Source organism: Heloderma suspectum, chromosome 1 (assembly GCF_057233095.1).
Source record: "Heloderma suspectum isolate Gila_16-S chromosome 1, 16-S_ref, whole genome shotgun sequence".
Taxonomy (NCBI): Eukaryota; Metazoa; Chordata; class Lepidosauria; order Squamata; family Helodermatidae; genus Heloderma; species Heloderma suspectum.
The window spans coordinates 73595513-73613379 of NC_139458.1; the positions used below are offsets into that span (position 1 = coordinate 73595513).

At 42.8% G+C, this 17867-nt stretch overlaps 1 protein-coding gene across 4 annotated transcripts in view; it reads left to right on the forward strand.

Annotated features, from left to right (window-relative positions):
- Window positions 1-757: 757 nt before the first annotated feature.
- MIDEAS (mitotic deacetylase associated SANT domain protein) overlaps window positions 758-17867 on the forward strand; it is a 65594-nt gene continuing 48484 nt past the window's right edge. For 2 of the 4 annotated variants that reach the window (XM_084846999.1, XM_084847027.1), the window contains exon 1: window positions 758-1111. The gene's annotated coding sequence lies outside the window, so the exon portion shown is untranslated. Of the gene's footprint in view, window positions 1373-17867 lie in introns of all 4 variants that reach the window. The other 2 variants (XM_084847009.1, XM_084847017.1) reach the window with 2 other exon arrangements.

Consider the following 17867-nt stretch of genomic DNA (forward strand, 5'->3'; position numbering starts at 1 on the left):
AAAATCAGTAAATGGCGTGGCACTTCCGAGACAAGGTGATTTCAGAGGCCATGTGTGCAAATCGGCGAGTGTATAATTGTGTGCAAGACTGACAAGCCCAATCTTGCGTGTGTGTGTGTGTGTCGGAAGTAAGCCATGCTGTGTTTAGCGCTATTTACTCCCATGGAATGCCTGAGGCAACCCTGCGCGCAGTTACTTGTTGGGAGTAAGCTCTGTCGAACTAAGTAGCAATTGCGTGACAAGGATCAGGCTGCACCCATCCCTCCAGGATGTAGCCGAGCAATTTGTCCGGTTAACTAAATCTGGGGCCGGCCGGTGGCCATTTCCTCCCCCCCCCCCCGCCCCAATGAAGTAATGTTCTGCTCTTTTTCTTTTTTGCACAATGCGTCTTGGTGCATCCGCATGATTTACTGGCTCAAGCCTATAAAAACGAGAGACCAAAGTAAAAGTCTCTGCAAGCGGGGAAAAGAAAGTCAGCACTATTCCTGGCAAAAGAGTGTTTCCAGTAACGTGATCAGCCTGTTCCCCCTGACCTTGTCGCTTGATCGAGATGCTAATGCGCACCAGAGCAACCGGGACCTCCAGCCAACCAAACATTTTGGATGGGCGGACACCGCGCGGGCGCACAGATACATACACTCGTTCGCTCGGAGCGTTTCGTTACAGGATGGTTACTAAAAGCGGGGGGGGGAGGAAAACTTTCTTCGCCTTATATGGCAACAGGAAATGGGCGGGACTTAGGCCTGCTGTAGGGCGGGGGAGCCTGAGCAGCAGCAGTTGTGCTGATGAAGAGGAAGAGCTGGTTGGACTTCTTCTATGGCAGAGCAGATGCGTGCTTTTTTTGTGTGTGCAGGAGGCTGCTCCTAATTTCCTTGCCTGAGAGTTGTGCAATCTCTTCGTTCGCAAAAGGAGGAGGGTGGGGGGGAAGCCAGCCTCCTGTGCTGCTGCAGTTGCTGCTGCCTTCGTAGCTCGGGGTTCTTCTCTCCACCCGCTCTGTTCTGTTCCCCAAGCTTGGTGATCTCAAATCGGTGACTCAGAGACTTGCAATCCTGATACTGCAACGTGCGGCTGGGGGAAAAGGAGAATAGTCGAGGCTTTCGATCCTGGCCAGGTACACCGCAGGACTTTTTTTTTCTTCCCGTGCGCAGAAAGGAAACCGAGCAGGCTGACAAGCGCACGCGATATTCGACATTGCAAGAAAACTTCCTGCTTTCCAGGTGGCCTTTGGAAATTGGTTCAGGCTTTGGTGGTTGCTCTCTGGTGTTTGTGTGAGTGTGTGTGCGCGTGTGTGGATTGGGGCTAAAAGGGAACTAAAGCAAAGAAAAGCGATGGGGACTAACCTTGCTTTTCTCTGACGCGTGGGAACAAGGAGGTAAGTTTAAAATCGAGAGCGCCTGCAGGGTCCAGAGGCCCTCTGTGTCTGTTTTGTTTTGTTTTGCAACGTTGGGTTCCTGCTCAACCCGAAAAGAAACCGCAGCATGTGGAGACGGTTTGTTTGCAGTCCTGGAAGGTTTTTGCAGAGAGAGGACTGGGGACGATTGGATGAATTAGGGCTTGGGCGAACTTTTTTGTGGGCTTTCCTGTTTCTTTAACACGCCTGAATAATGCGTGCGTTGCGTTGTTTGTGCAGCTACGCATTTCGGCAGTGCTAATGGGCGGCCGCGGAAAGGAGGTCTCCTCCCTTCAGAACCGGGAAATGAGCGACATACAGAGTATTCTAGCTAGCATGCCTATTGCCTTGGTAAGACGGGAAGCTGCTGATGAGAGGAAAGCGGGAAAGAGATAATTTGAATCGCCTTCGCCTTTGGTCATCCGATGACATTATCTTGTAAAACCCTTCGCGATTTCAACCTCAGTGTGTGCCCCCCCCCCCCGTGCAGATAATTCACTTTAATCCTGTGGTCCTTTAGTCTGGTTAATAGAAATAACGGGGTGGGAATGTATAAGCTGTGCTTTGTGTCGGAGGGAAGGTAGAAGGTGTGCAATACTGTCTTTCAGCCCCCCCCCCCCGCCTTCTCTTGCCTCTGGTTACTGGATGACTTCAGTTTCGAGCGACAAGACACTCTTCTCTCCACCTCCCCCCCCCCCCGTCACCTTGGAACTCCTGGTACAGATTTTACATCATCGTAAGACCAGAACACTGTTCCCTTACTTTTTTACACGGGTACATATGAGCCTCAAGTCTGATTTACTAGATTGGGTGGAGGGGAACCAGAAGAGTCCTTTATTTCTTACACTTCCAAAGAATTAAGGTTATATTTATAGTTCTTGCGTTCACGTTTCTAGATCTTCAATGCTTTATGCAGGTATGGCTTGTAGAAGGGGCATTTTTTCCTTAAAATCATGGTTTACTACACAAATTTTGTGGTTGCTTTGGCCCATCAGCAGCAAACCTGTAGAATGTTGCTATTGATAGTTTTCCCCCAAGTGAGTGGATTTACTTGTACTCAGAAATTTTTAAGAGAATGAGACAAGGGATGTGAAAAGAATCAAGGTGGTGTTTAAAACTCAGGTGACTTCTGGATCCCAGAAACCTGAGCTCATCTTGCTCCAGTGCCTTGTGGATTGCAGAAGTGGCAGTAATGTTGAAAGAAATGTGTAATCACAGTCATAGTGACTTAGGGCGTATGGTCATAGTTGTAGTTGGTGACATCATCTGAGCTGTTCTAGTTCCTGTAGAAATCAATGAGAGCTTTGGTATTAACTAGAGGATCACAATTGGTCCTTGTACTTGACAAAGTTGCATCCTGGAGGTGTGCATGCATTTTGGCTCTGAGCTGGACAGCTTTCAGCAGAAATCTGTTTCTTGACTTTTATTATTACATTTATTATTAAGAGTGAAAGTAAATTCAGATGTTTTACAGGCAGGATAATTTTTCTCCCTGCACGAACAGGAGATGTGTTTTGTACATTACTAACTTTCTGATAGATGTGTTTCATTCCATGTCTTCTTTTGTTTTGGTTCTTGATTTCATGCATTGGCTGAATGTATTGCCAGATTCTACACAGTTTTCCATGTGTGCACATAATTATTATTTATTACATTTCTATACTGGCCCATAGCCGAAGCTCTCTGTATGGTTTACAAAAATGAAAAACCATTGAAATACATTATACAAGGTATAAAACCATTTACATAAAACATATAAACAGACAACACACAGACAACATATATCTAAAAGGATTTTAAACGATCAACCATAAGACCAATCCAAGAACTGATTTAAAAAATCATGCTGCCAAATGCCTGAGAGAAGCAGGCCTGGAGCCAAAAAGATAACAATGTTGGTGCCAGATAGGCCTCATCAGGGACATTGTTCCATAATTAAGGGGCCACCACTGAGAAAGCCCTCTCCCTTGTTGCTGTCTTCCTCAGAGGAGGCACCTGGAGGAGGGCCTCAGATGCTGAATGTGTGGGTAACTTTTGTTTTTGCCAAGTACTGACTTTGGAATTACTGAGTTTAATTGATTTTAGACCACTGTACATAGCAAGGTGAGGCTGAGGGATACAGGGACTATGCAGTTTCTCTTCTTCTGTAATGTATTATGGAATTGGGAGTGATGTTGAAAGTGAACTTGTGAGTTAGCGTGAGTGTGCAAAAGTTCTAAAATCTGATGTCATTTCTGCCAAAACCAAACAAGATCTATCCATGCTTTAGGGGGTGGGTGGCCTTCCAGATGTTTTGGGCTACAACTCTCATAGCCCCAACTAGCAGTGTGAGTTATAGTCTGCAACATTTGGAGGGGGGCAGGTTAATCACTACAACTGGATTTTTAAAATTCCTCCAGGAACCCCGAGTCCTCAGTGAGATCAGTAATGGCAAACAAGCTTCCACTGGCAATAGCTTGCCCACTGGTACTGACTTTCCCTTGCAGTGTGCAGCCTCAGAGGAGGGTCCAGAAATGGAGTCACCGAGGAGCTGGTGATATGCCTAAAGAGAGGCCTTGGAGTGTGTAAGCTCTTGAGTTTATGGTTCAGATGTGCACTCTGTTCTTAAGAGCCTGATCAAATAAAATGTATTACTTTGCTGGAATGTTGAAAGTGGGGTGGTGGCAATGAGCTGTGAATCTAGTGCAGAAATCTTTATCTTCTGCACTCTGGGCTTTATTAAAATCTGAAAATAAGGATATATCCAATCTAATAAGTTCATTAGTCCTGGAAAGAGGAAGAGCTGGACCAAGAGACACTTCTTACACACTTACAGTGCAATCCTGTACATATCTACTCCTAAGTAAGTGGGTAGAGGATTGCAGTCTTAGTGGCCTATCTCTTTTAACCTGATCTTTTCATAGACTGGTAGGGAATGAGGAAGAGAGAAGAATTTATGCCTCCATAGGGGTGATTGCATAATCTCTGAAGAAAAGAGATAGTAAGGACTTGCTGCAAACTCCACAGGCTTCAGGCCTCAGAGTTCCTAAAGAATGAACTTGATGACAGTCTGCCTTGCATGTGGGTGATGGATGATAGGTGAGATTGGCAGGAAATGTACAGCTGTGTACGTCCCAGTAGAGTGCTTCGGCACCAACTGGGGTAACCTGGCTACAGCGCATGTGTTTTTTTTTTTTTTAACTCTGAGCCATGAAGGTAATTTTTGATGAAGGAGGATAGAGATACAACTGTTTTTCCTTTCACCCGGCATCCCCCAGCTCCATGCTTCACTTGAGTGCATTGTCTTGATGTCTAGGTGGTTGTTGCTTTCTGTTTATCTGTGCTGTTTTATGGGCAGGTACTGCAGTATTGTCTTAATGTGTTCATCCTTATATTCCCATACATCACTACCCCGATACTCAGAGGCTTGGGCGCGCCACTTTGGGATGCTGTATGTTACTGCATTTTCAAGTTATTTGTATATTTATCACAGTGGATGAATTAAATCAAGGCAATCCATATCACCAAGAAAAAAGGCCAGTGGTTTTAAATGAAGTTTCTAATTTTGTAATTCATGCATTTCCTGAACAAGAGTACATACTAACTGGTTGCTCTGTGAAAGCATACTAGTTTGTATTTCACTAAAGCCTTCCTTTAAACTTCCTAGAAACATAATCAAAACCTTTGGTCATGCAGTCCATTTGTATTTTGTACTTCACAATTATATCTGCCTAGAGATAAAAGTTTTTTTTTCAAAAACAACCTTATTTATTAGAGGTTTTTTTTTTATCCTGGGCCTAGAAGGCTCCCAGAGCTGCTTATAAATAATCAAAAAAGAAGACAGTCCCTGCTCGCATAAAATCTAAAAGACATGACACACAAGGAAAAAGGAATAGGGAGGGAAGAGAGGAAAATTAATTAATCTAGGAGGTCTGGTGGAATGGCTCTACTCTTGGTCTCATCTCCCTCGATATAGCCTTGCTGGAATGGCTGTTGGTGGTGACAGTTGAGGGAGGAAGAGGTCTTCAGCAAGGCTGGTGGAATGGCCCCACTTCCTACTCTCTCATCACAGCCTGCTGGAATGGCTGCTAGAGATGACAGCTGAGGGAAGACGAACCTTCATGGAGGTGGTGGTCTTCAGGGCTGGTGGACTGGCCCTGCTTCTCCCTTTTTATCTTGCTCAGCACAGCCTGCTGGCATTCCAGCATTTAACTGTGAAATTAATAAATTTCTGTTTACCTCTCTGTACACATGAAAAATATAATCAAGATCACTTTCTGGAAGACAAGGGCCACAGTCAGCATGGAGTTAGGTGTGCAGGATTGTGGGTGAAGTGCCCAGATCTTTGAAGAAGCAATACTTGTAATTACTGGACAAGACTGTGTTTTTTTAATGAGATGGAAAGTAAATATCAACAGTCGTTGTTAGTCCTAAATATTAATAATTTGCTGCAATAATTAATACAATACATAAGCTGCTAATTGTGTTTATAATGCTTCAGCACAGAGATGCTGTAGTTATTGTTGAAATTTAAATTAAAAAAAAATTGAATTTTAACAAAGCTGCAGTATTCAAAATAGGAATTCAAATGAAAGTGTACTTGCAAAGCTTCAAATGTGGGAACTTAATTTTCAGATTTTTATTACGTTGGCAGTTAGTGATTTGAAGTGCAAAACCATTTTACTTAATTTTTGGTCTAGTTTGTCATGTGGAGAGAATACTTAGCTTTTCATGGCTGTTGATATTTGATTGTGTGCATGGAGCCAAGTGGAAAGTAGAAAAACAGAGCTATACAAGCTATAAGAAAAACCAGGAGAAGAAGCGCGGGGAGGGGGAATATAGGAGGATTACATGTGGAATAAGTCATCATCTGAAACCCCCATAAAAGTATGTGAGTGAGGTAAGGTGATTGTAGGATAAAATGCTTGACTAGAAGAACCCAAAATGATGTAGGTAACTAGGAAGCAGCAGGTGCCTCTTTTAAATCTGATCATTGATACAACAACCCTGTTCTTATGTTATAAAAGATATCTCTGCCACTTCTTCATTATGTAACCTTGGTTGCTTCCAATCTATGAAGAGAGGGGTTTTCTTGTACTTTATCAAATGTTGAAACATAGGTAGTTAACCTTTGGATGGGGTGCTTCTTGTAGCAGGCTCCTAATGTGACAGTGTCCATTACTGAAAACAACAAAAAGTCTTTGGGCACCTTTTAAAGGCTAACAAATTCCTTATGGGATAAACTTTAGTGGGCTAGAGACCACTTCATCAGAGGCATGAAAGGTTATCCTGAGCTCGCAGATGGATGGATGAGTGTGTGTGTGTGTGTGTGTGTACATACATACACTCATGGATGTAGAGAAAACAAGCAGTGGGGGAAAACAAATGTAAGCAGGGAAATGAAATACAAAAAATACAGTGTGTGACAATTAAAGCTTAAATATATGTAAAATTTCTGGTCTTCCACAAAACAGTGTTGATGTCTGATTTGAGAAAATAGTTTTTATCCCACTACAGGTGTTGATAAGCTTACCAATGCCAGAATGTTTACGTTACCATCAACATTACCTTGTGAATGGTCACTAACAATTTTACACGCATTTAAGCTTTAAGATAATTATCGCCATCTGTATTTTTTTATGCATTTCGCTTCCCGCTAACCCTACTGCTTAAACATTTGTGTATATACCTGCTGACTCGGGATAACATTTCATGTATCTGTTGAAGTGGACTACAGTTCAGAATACTCGCACTGTAAGGAATTTGTTAAAGATGTCACAGGACTTTGTTTTTAATGTAATGTATCACAGTTCTAGTTCAGCCTATCCCTATGCAGTTTGTTTTCTATGACAGCTGAGTACGTGCTTAACCTTCTCCCACTGAAATCAGTGGGACTTACAAGTGCTTAATTTGACTATATCATACCTATTGATTCAGTTGTCTCCCATTTTGTGTGAGGTGGCTGGTTCTTTATTATGAGTGAAGAACTTTGCATTCTCCTAAATCCTTGGCTATTGTTTTGATACCAGTGAACTGACTGGGGCTGAATCCAAAGAAGCTGAGGTAATAGCAGAAGCAGCTGGAAGATATTAACAGGCATTCTATTCCTTCATTTGTGGGGTATGCTTGCCTTTTTTGCTGGTAAGGTATGTTATCTTGGGCTACTCTGGATTCCCTTGTGATAGCTGTGGCTAGAAGCATCTTTTCCTGAATTGAGATGACAGATAACTACATCCTTGTGAAATTTAATTTGCTATGCCATAGTAATCTATGGACTAGAGAAATCCATATAGGGCTTCCTCCCCTTGGAGATGTTTCAAAACATGAGTGGGTGCAGAATGTAACTACTTGGGCTCTTTATTACTGTGGTGGTGGTGAGGGAGATACTGATTAAATATAACACTTTATATCTGTTCTATGCACTTTGGATTCTGTTCAAATTATTCAGCCTGCAAAATCTTTTGGGGTTTGAAATGTATTCACTTGTGAGATTTCCTCTTCCTCTGTGCATATTCATGGGAATTTCAGTTATTGGTATCAGGGAAATGTTGACCCAATACACTACTGCTGTGAAAAAAGGCAAATCCCATGTTGGATCATTAGCAACAGAACTGCCAATATCATAATGACTGTATTTAAATCTGTGATGCACACTTGAAAATACTGTCTACAGTTTTGGTTACTGCATCTCAAAAAATGATATTGTACAGTTGGAAAAGGTACAGAAAACAGCAACTAAAATGAACAAGGGGCTGGAGCAACCCCCCTATGGGGAAGGGTTACAGCATTTGGGGCTTCTTAGTTAGAAAAAAATGAATAAGATATGACATGATAGAGGTTGATAAAATTCTACATGGTGTGAAGAAAGTGGCTAGAGAAATGTTTTACCCTCTCTCCTAATATTAAAACCCCGGCCTATGCAATTAATCTGGGTGGTGGGAGATTCAGGACAGGAAGTACTTTACACAATTTATTGTTGAACTATGGAGTTTGTTTCCACAATATGTGATGAAAGCCACTAACTTAGCTTTAAAGGAGGATTAGAGACATTCATGGAGGATAAGACTGTTGCTAGTAGTTGTGATGGCTGTATACTACCAGTATCAAAGGCAGTATGCCTATGTACACTGATTGCTGGGAAACACAGCCAGGAGTGTGTTATTGCACTCATGCCCTGCCAGTGTGCTTCCCATATGCATCTGGTTGGCCACTGTGGGAACAGAGTGCTAGACTAGATGGGCCTTTGGGGCGCAATCCTATGCATGTTTAGACAGAAAAAAGCCCTACAATTCCCAGCATTCCCCAACCAGCATGGCTGGCTGGGGAATGCTGAGAGTTGTAGGACTTTTTCCTGTCTAAGCATGCATAGGGATTACATCCTTAGTCTGATCCAGCATTGCTCTTCCTAAGTTCTTACCATACTTGCTAATGCTCTCCAATATATATTTCATGGAGATATAGTCAAACACTCCTGGCTTGAGGTGAGATGCTGTAATTTTGTGTTAAGTTGGTGGTCAGGAGCCAGGCTTCTTTCTCTTAAAAATGCAAATCATGGCACATGAACTCAATAATAGCTCTCACTTCCTGAAATGTTGAAACCTAGCCTCTTCCTGTTCCCCCCACCTCCTGTTGGTTGCACAGAGCTTCTGCAGCAAAGTGATTGTACTGGAAATGTGTAGTTTTTGCCAGTGTGTTGAGTTCAAGGTGCTGCAAGCTGACAGTGCAGGACTTGAGGTACTGTTTCAGAACATGCCTTCTTTGTAAAAATGGCCATGAGTCACCCCAAACATTAGACTAGTCCAGTCTTCCCTAACCTACTGCACTCCAGATGTATGGGGGCACAACTCCCATCATCTTCACTTTTTCTGGGGAAGTAGAACCTCTCTGCATATCACATAGCTTATCAGCCTGCTTGCGCTTTAAGAACTTCTGCTCAGGCCCTTCTCCAGGCACCTCTTTTATCAGAGGAACACTATTCAACAGCAAAGGACTTTCTTAGCAATGGTTATGGAGTGCCTGGCCTAAAGGGGCTCACTTGGTGCCCATGCTGCAAGCTTTTGGTGCCAGGTAAAAACATTCTTATGAAAAATGCTTGGGTGAACTTGGCATTTTATTGGTTCTAAGAATTTTATCTGTTTTTATTCCTTTGTACTGTGATAGACCGTCACCCTGAAATCCTAAGTAGGATAAAGGGTGATATTTAAATGTTTTAAATAAATAAATGGCAATAATTTCCGGACTTACATTGGTGCACATCATTTCATTTTCAAGTCTCCTGTGAATTTAATCAGTAGCGATGTATCCAACAATAACCATTATGGGATTAGTAGTTGATGTGAACATGCAAGGGGCTCTAAGATTGTTTGGATGAATCAGTCCTCAACTACTACTTTAATTTAATTAAAGCTACTAGGGCTGCAATCCTCCACCCATCTACCTGGGAGTAAGTGCCAGTGAGCTCAATGGAGCTTCCTTTTGAGTTGTCATAGGAGTGCACTGTCTTGGTTCAGTGGGAGTGATAGATTCTTTAAATGGGAAGTTGCCTTATACCATTGGTCCCTCTAGCTCAGTACTGTCTATATCAGGGGTTCAGAACCTCAAGCCCAGGGGCCAAATCTGGGGTCCCAATCCATCTTTCACCATGCCCTTCCCCCCCAACCATGGATTTTTGCTAGTTTCCCAGCATTTGTGCAGTTTTGTCCCCATTCTAAAGTTTGAAATGCTTTTCCCAAGGCTTAGTTACTGGCAGTAAGGGCTTTAAGCTAAATATGCTGTTATTTTTTTAAAAAATTGATCCAACCCCTTTTGGCCTCTTCCCTCCTGTGCCTTTAGCTCTGACCACCACTGGAATGTGGCTCCTGAAAGGTTATCTGAAATGGAATTTGGCCCTCGGGCTGAAAGAGGTTCTGTACCCCTGGTCTATATTGACTGGCACCGACTCTCTAGGGCAAGGGTCCCCCACCTGTTTGGACCAATGGGAACATTTGGGAATTTGAGAAACTGCTGTGGGCACCTCCACAAAATGGCTTGCACAGAGGATGTGGCTAGTCCCGTAATGGCTGCCTTTGAGGCCTGGCTAGTCAAAAGAGGTGGGGGGAGAGAAATAGTGAGGCTAGAGGCATGGAAGGGGAAGACACAGCAAGGCAGATGGGTAGAGAAACAGCAAGGAGAAACACTGAGCTAAAGGGGGGGAATAGCAAGGCTAGAGGCTGGCACGGAGGGGGAAATAGCAAGGCAAAGGGGTAGAGGGGAGAGAAAGAGCAAGATTAGAGGCTAGACAGGGGGAGAGAGAGGAGACTGTCCTAACAATTTCCAAGGTTTAAAAAAAACATTTTTTTGAAGGGGGCAAGTAGTGGTGAGCTTCGTGGGCACTATTGGAGGTCCCATGGGCTCTACGCTGGGGACCCCTGCTCTACGGTTTGCCCTTCCCAGCCCTATTGGAGATGCCAGGCATTGAATCTGAGACCTTTTGTATGCAAAGCATCTGCTCTACCCCTGAGCTATGGCCCTTCCCCCCAAACAATTTTAATCTGTGTGTGCCCTTTTCACCTCTCAGTATGGCTTTGTTACCAGTTTGAGGGTGGAATGACTCTCTGTGCAGTAGTGGGTCTGCTTAGCCTTTAAGTTCTAATCCACCATACTGTGCACAAGCTTAACCCTGCCTTGTTTCTCACCCTTGGCCCAGATACTGATTTGCACTGCAGTAGAAAGTCCAAGAGGGAGCAAAGGTTATCTTTGTCGTGCAAATACTCTACTGCGTATCTGCAAAACTTGCAGTCCCCATGCAAAAAGAGAGAGAGAGAGAAGATTTGAAACCTAGAAGTCGTTTTGATTTGAAACCTAGAAGCTGGCTGGGGGTGGGAATGTCCAACTCATCTGGAGGGCACCAGGATGGGGAAGCTTGATTGTGTCCGTTTATTTTGCTGTTGTTGAAAGCACCAGCATAGTGGTGGCTATGGGAATACAAGTACAAAGAGAACTCCTGACCAATTCCATGTTGTTCCAATTCCAGGGCCGGCTGCAGTTCCTGCATGGCTGGCGTAAACATAGGCTTCTGTTGCTAGCAACTACCTTCTTGGCAGCTTGGAAAAGAAGAGCCTAAAATAGCCTAGTTAACAGCTCTGTTAATCGTTAGCAACTAACTCATTTCCAAAAGGAAAGAATGTGTACATTTGTGTCAGGATTTTATAGATTACCTTCTCCTGGTCCTGCATTATCCAGCTCAAATTGTGGTATTACTTAAAACAATAAGCAATACTTGTGGCTCACTTTAGTTTATCTCATTTGTCAGACTGATTTCTAAAACACCAAGTTGTTAGACAAAACAAATGTCACAAATCTAGTCTTACTGAAATGAAATGTGCTGTTCTGCTTCCCCATTCGGTGGAAGGTTCCATTTTTCAGGAGGCCTCTTGCCCTATCCCCTGCGCTTCCTGCCCTTGGTATCTGCAGTTTTCCTTTCCCATTGCATGCTGCTTTCTATCCTACACATACCTTATAATGAAATCTCTTTGGAGCAACTGACTTGAGAAATCTATTTCCCCCCTTCTTTACTCGTGTGCCATCACCAAAGTTGGTTTTGGTTATGGAGTTGAGATTAATGGTAAGGTGTCTTTCCATTTTTTTTATCATGGCCATTCTGGAATATCTTTCTAACCTCCCCCCTGCAAACCATCGCCTACCCATTGTTTGTATGAAGCAGTCTGAGAGTTTTATTCCCCTTTACAACTCTGTTTTCCTTACTGCAACTGTAGGTTTTACAAATTCTGCAATGTTAAGTGTTTTTCCCCCTATAGGGATTACTCCCAAGTGTGAATGCCAGAAGCAGAACATTCCCTGCTTCAGTTGGAAGTACTCCTTCCAAGCAGAATCTTAACAAAGAGCCCAAAATCATTAAAAAAAAAACAAAAAACCCTATCCAATTATTGCACTAATGTTTGTAAGCGATTATTACAAGAAGAAGTTGTGGGGAGAGGAGACAGTAGGTTGTACTGACATGTCACTTTAAAAGTACAGAGCCCTTCTGTAAAGTATTTGGCTGAAAGCCACCCTCTGAGTCACATTTGTTGCTACTTTGACCCTGTAATGCCACCCTGACTTTCTTCTTTCTAACATGCCAGTTGCTGCAGCATGTTAAAGGGGTTGAAAGGAATGACAACAGAATAAGTAAAGGGTAAACCCATACATTTTTGTTAGAGACCAGAAGAAGGCGTGCATATGGAGGTGGAGCTGCTATTACTTTTTTTTTTTTTTTTTTTAGCTTTGGCTATTGTTCATCTTAAAGCACAGCCTAAACTGTTTCGTAATGTGATAATGCTTCAGTTTGCCCCGTTTTTGCAAAAATGAGCATTGTGGTGACAGCTGTGGAGTTGTAAAGCAAAAAAAGAAAAGGCGTGTGTGTGTGTGGGGGGAAATAATAGGATTCCATTATTTCACACTTCTAAAATTCAGTGTGGTTTAGTGGCAAGGTTTGAGGCTTTTGATATGCCTGAGCCATAGATCACTGTTTGGCCATGACAAAGGCAAATGGTTCACTTCTGTCCACGTGGAGGGGAATAGGAGACAATGTGTGTGAAACCGGGGTCTGGGCCTAGTATGGTCATGGGTGGAAACCAGGACAGCAAATAAACAGCCCCTTTATCTGTCTAGTCAGCAGGGGTGACCTGAAGGCCAAGAATTACCACTGCAGGCAGTGAAGCAGGCCTATAATGAGGCTTGCTGGGAATCGTAGGCCTATACTAATTCTGCATCTGAACATTTAGTAAGCTTTGTGAAAGTAAGGGCCAATTGTCCTGCTAGGTACTGGCTATTTGATTAGCTTCACACTGTCTCCATTCATAATGTGAAGACATGAAAGCCAGAAGTGGCACAGGCTTCAGGAGTTTGTGGCATTTCTAGATAGGAGCTAAAGGGCCTGTGGGGCTGGCTGTCGTGCAGGTTATTTTCATGCCTCTCTTTACAGCACAGTGCTGCTGCTTCTGGCACAGTAAACTCCAGGCAAACCCAGACCGGGGCTTGGAGAGGCTGCAGATGTGCTTTGATCTATACCACCCTTCCTCAGCCCTGCAGATGTGTTGGACTACAATGCCCATCATACCAGCTGGCATCCCATTGGCTGTGGGTGATGGGAATTGTGGCCAAGCACATCTGGTGGGTACTAGGTTGGGGAGGGCTGGCCTATGCTACAGTGCACCATCTCCTAACATGGACTTCAGTTGTGATATGCTTTCCTATGAGCTAATTGGATGCATTTTTTCCCTTTTGCAACTAGACTTTCTAAATGCTTTTACTTATTTAAGGTACAATCCAATGCCTATTCAGACTGAAAAAAAGTCCTACAACTCCCAGCATTCCCTGGCCAGCTATGCTATACTGGCCAGGGAATGCTGGGAGTTGTTTAGACAGAAAAAAGTCCTACATGCATAGGACTGCATCCTTTAGGTATTTAAAATACTTCTAAATCACCCTTCATCTAGTGGATTCCAGGATGGTATATAATATGCATAACCATTATTCAAATAAAGTACAGGTGCAGCAAAACATGCTTCTTAAAAATTACAGACTAAGAGGTAACAAAAGACTATAAAACCCAAAAGCAGTTGAGGAAACATTACCCTTTAAAATGCCAAGACAAAAAGATTTATGTTCATGGCGGTTAAAAGATTCCACAGTTGGGGTGCTACCACAGAAAAGACCCTCTCCTTGAAGCATACAGAATGCACCTTTCCTAAGGAAGGCCCACGGAGAAGGGCTTCAGCCGAAGGTCTCAAGGCACAGGGAGGCTAGCATTGGAGGATGTGCTCCTTCAGATATTTGGATTCCAGTCAGTTTAGCGCTTGAGAGTTAAGTACTAGCACTTTGAATTGGGCTAGGAAACAGGCAGGCAAAGTAACTCTTTCAAAATGGGAGCAACAGTATTCTACCTGGTTGAACCTGTTAGAATTCTGGCAGCCAAATTGTGCACTAGTTGAAGCTTTTGAGTTGTCTTCAAAGGCAGTCCCATGTATAACATTACAGTAATCCAACCAGGAGGTTACCAAAGCATGGTTCACTCTGTCAGGGAACAGCTGCAACTGGTGAACCAATCCAAAGCTGGGAAAGGGCATTTTGTACCACTGGGACCACCTCCAGTGACAGGGTTGGATCAAGAAACACTTCTAGACTATATATCTACTTTTTCATGGACAGGTTGAGCATCAGTCTTGAGTCCAAGATCACTTACCCACACAGATTCCATCCTTTCAGAATTCTGCTTTACTTTTTTGGCCCTCATCCAGATCATTACTGGATCTAAGCAGTGGCTCTGTCCATACTGCCTATGGACAAATGGAAAGAGACAGTTCAGGATAGTGGAACTTCTTAACTGCTGAGTTTTTAAAAAAACAATTGTTTTCTTTTCCTACCTCCTTCATGAAAGCTATTATTTCTTTCCTCCTGCTGCTAATTTTCCTGTTCTTCCTTTTGTGCATAAATACAGAATATTTTTTGTGGGGGATGGAATCTCACTTATGTTTCTTCCTCAAACCTCCAGTGTGTAGGAATGCTGTGGTGCTGTCATTTCCCACTCCCAGGAGAAGTGGGTGGTGAGTGGGAGGGAAAGGGCTGGTTGCAGCAGGCAATCTGCAAGAATTTTAATCATGCTTGGTATTCACAAGGCTTGAATTGGTTGAATTTCATTAATTGGATTGATGTGACTCTGTGGTAGGAGGCAGGCCTGGAGACGAGAAGATATGCCGTAAATTCTGCCAAGTTTTAGTTAATGCATACATATGTGTACAGGGCTCCCCTTAACTCACTTCCATAGCTCTCAGCACTATCTGTCACAATAGATGCCATTTTCATGATGTCGATGAACCTCCACAAGACAAGAACAGCAAACTGTTCACTTATGACATTTCCAAAGGCTATCTTGTTAATGTCATGTACCAAATCTTGAACACACAGTGGATGAGCAGATAGCTTTTATACTACAAAATCAATAATGTTTGGGTCAATAATGAAGCCAGAGTTAAAATCAGTAGGAAGATTCAAATGTTTATGAACTTGACTTGGATTTCTTTTCCTGTGTTTTGGCCTATAATTTCAGGTAGATGCCCTTTTTTACAGTGCTACCTTCAGGAACTCTTCCATAGTCAAATGGGAGCTTTGGGGCTACTCGGTAAAAATCTGTCTTGATGTTGTTTCAGTTCTTCAAATTCTAACTGTTTTTAGTTGAGAAGCTAGGACCACAGTATTCTCCTTTTTAAAATAACATTGTTTTTCCTGTGCTACCTGGAATGATTAGTTCATATTATTGCAGTATGCTTCCTCTGCTTCAACATCTGTGAATGTTAGTTGTTCAGTCTGATGACATACAGGATCTGGATTAAAAACAAAACAAAAATGAAACCTTTGTCATAGTTATTTTCCAAGGCTTCCAAGGTATCTTTAGGCTGACATGGAAATTGGGTTTACACAACCAGCTCCCACACAGTGTATTAAATGAGGACAGTTTTTTAAAAAATCTATAGTATGAGGAACTGTCAGTGTTTACATATGTATATACATTTGAAATAATTATTTACTTTCTTCATCTGAAGACTAATAATCGTGATTGTTTTTACTTTTGAGCCTCCAGTACATGAAGCTGCCAGATGCTTTGGCCTACAACTCCCATCAGCTCTAGCTAGCATAGACAGTGATGAGGAATGTTGAAAGGTGTAGCCCAAAACATATGTAGAGGCATAAGTTGTCTAGCTTCGTTCAAAACCATGGTTAAGTGCTATGTGGATGAGCCACTGTGTACTCCTCTTACCTCTCTTCTTCCATGCGGTTGTGAGGAGTTAGGAAGCTTTAACTTCTGTTTTAACTTGAGTGCAATTTGTTGTTTCATCCCTACTGGGGTTGGTGTTTTACACAACCTAGGTTAATAAGGCCAATTCTTTTAATCTGAATTGACTAGGGATGTCAGAGAATTCCACCACGGACTGAAATGGGATCGAATTCCCTTCAGTCTGTGCCACGGAATCCTCTGCAGAACGGCAGCACAAGGTCCTGTGGAGCCAGCAGTCATGCGGCTTTTTTTGGGTCATCCACACAGAGTCGCAGAATTTTCGTAAATAAAAATGCAAGGTAGTATATTTTGATAATAAATGCGTAAGTTTTTTTTTAAAAAAATGAATTGTGCTCACTGCCTTGTTTGTGGGTGTTCTTTTTCAATTGAAATCCTCCGTCTCCGTTTACTTTCAGCCAGAACACTTCTTCCTCCTCGGGGCTTCCCAAAACAAGGCTGCCCTAGGTATGCCTGAGCGATGCACTCTTTTTTTAAAGCAACGCTGTAAGAAAGAAAGAAAGAACCTTTTAAAATGACCATGCCGGTCTGGAGCCCTGCACGAGTATTATTCCCCCTGCTAGGCTTTCTGTTTCCACATCCAGCCTTGTTGGTGACATGGTGAGGCTAAAATGAAGAGGAGAACCAACACTGTGCATGTCTACTCAGAAGTAAGTCTTACCGAGTTCAATGCAACTTACTCCTACACATGTCAGCACCCCACTTGCCTCCAGCTCAGCTTTGTATTTCTACATCCAGCTCATTATCAAACCTCCTGTTAGTTATCTCAGAAGACCCTTGGGTGAATGGTTTTATGGTTTGTTTGTTTTTTCCAGGGAACAGCTGGAAGGAGGAAGATTACACACACACACACACACACACGAAGAATATAGTTCTTCATATTCCCTGGTATGTTTATTCCTAATTTTGTCGATTCGCTGAGCATGTGCAGAGTGTGCTTTTTATTCAAACAAAGAGAAGGTTGCTGATCTTTCCCTTCATGCTGCATTTGTACAAGTGAAGTGTGACTGCTTCAGAAAGAACTTTCCATTATACTGTCTCTTTTTCTTCATGAGTTTCATTACAGAAGTATGATCTAGTGGTTAGAGTCCAGCCCAAAGTCACCCAGTGAGATAACTAACAGAAGGTTTGCTAATGAGCTGGATGTGGAAATACAAAGCTGAGCTGGGGGCAAGTGGGGTGCTGACATGTGTAACAGTAAGTTGCATTGAACTCAGTAAGACTCAGTAAGAGCACAGAGTTGGTTCTCCTCTCCATTTTAGCCTCACCATGTCACCAAGGCTGGATGTGGAAATAGAAAGCCTAGTAGGGGGAATAATACTCGTGCAGGGCTCCAGACCGGCATGGTCATTTTAAAAGGTTCTTTCTTTCTTTCTTTCTTTCTTTCTTTCTTTCTTTCTTTCTTTCTTTCAAACAGCGTTGCTTTAAACAAAGAGTGTATTGCTCAGGCACACCTAGGGCGGCCTTGTTTTGGAAGCCCCGAGGAGGAGGAAGGTGTTTTGGCTGAAAGTAATCACTGCACGTCTCAGGGCAGGGGGAAAAATACGTAAATATCTACGAAAAATAGCCTTTCTTACGGAAGTTATGCAGAATTACGGCTGTTGGTACGGATTTATCTTCGTAATTTTTGGAGCGGAAAAAAAAGAGGAGAATTCCGGGGGCTTGCGA